Here is a 2,551-nt window from a genome sequence, read left to right as displayed (position 1 = left end):
ATCCTACTACTTTGAGATGAACAAACATCCTTTGGAAAACCAAGGAGGATCCATTTCCACTATTCGTATAATTACAATTAAACAGAGAATTTCTATAAAATATAAGTTCTGATAATTTTGTATGACCATTGGTTCTCATGAATGTACACTACCTTGAATATTTAGTGTTTTTCTTTACAACCATAGAAAAAAGAGAAATTATGTTGTAATTGGTGGTTTCCGGTGTTAAATCTCAAGAGTTATGTAATTGAGGTTAAAATGGTCCAGTAATTGTGGCCAATGCCTAACCTTTCTAGCTCACCTTAGAAATTATATTTTTTTCGTAAACTCCTTTATTATTAAATAATGGAAATAAATATATACTAGTATAATACATTAACGTATTATTATAACTATAATAAGTGATATATTTTTTTATACATAATTATAATTTGGTTTATACCTCTTTTTTTTACAGAGGGTACGGGCTTAAAATAAACCTTGACCATCCTACACCGTAATGGATGAAAAACATTAAAAAATGAAAACATAATTTTTTTTATACATTTTAAACGTAAACTTTTAAAAGAATAAATCAAAAATCTCAGGAAATAGAAAACAACATTAAAACTAAAAATTCTCAGCTGAAATTTAAAGAAATATTATTTTTAAAAAAAAGTGTAAAACTTGAAACTCATGTGAATTTTTCTTCTTTTTTTTTTTACTTTATTTCATTCACAACTATAAATAATATTTTACAACAGGCGAATGAGATGTTCTATAGAAGAATAAATAGGAAAAAAAAAACAATGGAATGAAGGCATGAAGATTAAGGACATCCTTATTGAAATTTTTGATCCCAATTGAAATTTTAAAATGAATTTAGGAGGTCCCTAATTCCAGCTCCTTCGTAAACGTCGTCTCGTATCTGGTAAGTCTCGTGTTGATAGTCCTTGAATTAGAGAATTAGTGTGTATTGTATTGGAAGTGCTTCATGAAACCTTTATATAGTGATTTAATGTGAACATGTGACATGTAAACTCAAAATTAATTTTAAAGATAAGAAAAGAAAAACTAATCTATAATCAAACAAAATAAATCCTTACTATTTATGAATAAACAATTATGAGCGTGAAATACATAATTGATACATTTATTAATTTTATTGAACGTGTTGGCAGCAACATTTTGATAAAAACAAGGTTGACAAGTCCATGCGCTAGTGTAAATTTCCCTCAACATTACTAAAGGATAAGTAGGTACCTGAATTTCAAGGTTTAAGTATAAATCATCGCTTAAACTGTGATAATTTATAAATAAAAACAAATTAACATAATATTTTAATAATTGAAAAAATGCATACATCATTCTAGAACTATCTCGTACTAACCAGAGAACGTTTTCGAGATGTTTCTAGAATAGAGCTTTTTTTCTGAGGCTGATGTAATTACATCATTCTTCCACCATTACTTACACCCTCTAACTTTCATACACGTCGTTCCTTACTGTAACTGAAAAGCTATCGCCTAACTTTTTTTACTCTTGCGAAGATACTCTTGATATAAGTCCATACAGCTCAAGTCCGAATCTTCTCCATTTATTAGGAGTTGTTCTTTTGGTGCATCTTTATGTGAAATATAATGAAGCTAGTCGCAGAGCTTCTGTTGAAAATTTGATCATTTCAACTGCTTTTTATCTTTGCTAAACCATTAAAGCAGGTTATTGTATCGCATCCTATCATTGTATGTGGAAACAAAATAATGTTTCTAATATCACTTTACTGCTTCGTTAATGTGACAATATTGTTACATTTTTAGTCGGATGAATGCAGGCTTTCCGTACATAAAAATATGATTTCCCTGTTTTCTCTAGCGAGAGTCGCTAATAAAATCAACATATCTGGGTCCGATCCTGTTACAACAACTACTGCTCCCATATTTGACATCAGGGACTGAAAAACAAAACAAAAAAGAAGCAACATAATTGAACAATCCGTAGTTTTCGAAAAGATGACTTAATAGGACCAAATTTATAGAATGATCCATTTTAACATTGTGATAATAGTAGAAAATCAGGCTAAAATGAAACAAAACACAAGCAAAATTTGTGTCTTCACAAATCTTTCTGCACAGAAATGGTATAAATTTTTAGCATGGTTTTTGGTCCAAGCGTATAACAAAATATGCATAATCACTTTTGCATATTATTAATAATTTATTATGCCACTGTTATTTTAAAGATGAATGTATTATTTTAAGATTAAAACATTATTTTTTTAAATTTAAAATATAATTTATACCTAAAAGTAAAATTAAATGGAGATCATTTAGATTTCAGAGTGGTAGGCCTAAACAGAAACGAACTCCGATTATTAATAGAGGAGCTCTTACAGGTCATTGCAAACTTAAAAGACATCTTAAGATATGTGGAGTAGTCCAAGATGAGCCAGGAAACAGGCCCCAGAGACTGCCTTACATTACTAGCAGATTGTTGCAGGTATGCATCACTAAGATACAAGATACTTTTAGGCTCTGATAGAAACGTAGGAAATGAGGCTTCCTCTATAGATTGG

At 29.5% G+C, this 2,551-nt stretch overlaps 1 protein-coding gene across 1 annotated transcript in view; it reads left to right on the top strand.

Annotated features, from left to right (window-relative positions):
• The first annotated feature begins 727 nt into the window (after positions 1 to 727).
• Positions 728 to 2,551, top strand: part of LOC106681395 (uncharacterized) — a 48,275-nt gene continuing 46,451 nt past the window's right edge. Inside the window, exon 1 of the mRNA XM_067048664.1 lies at positions 728 to 910. The gene's annotated coding sequence lies outside the window, so the exon portion shown is untranslated. The remainder of the gene's footprint in view (positions 911 to 2,551) is intronic.

This window comes from Halyomorpha halys, unplaced genomic scaffold (genome assembly GCF_000696795.3).
Source record: "Halyomorpha halys isolate HHAL.00 unplaced genomic scaffold, Hhal_1.1 Scaffold20.1, whole genome shotgun sequence".
NCBI classification, from domain to species: domain Eukaryota; kingdom Metazoa; phylum Arthropoda; class Insecta; order Hemiptera; family Pentatomidae; genus Halyomorpha; species Halyomorpha halys.
Note: the sequence above shows the minus strand (reverse complement) of the source record. Positions and strands in the feature narration are given on the sequence as shown.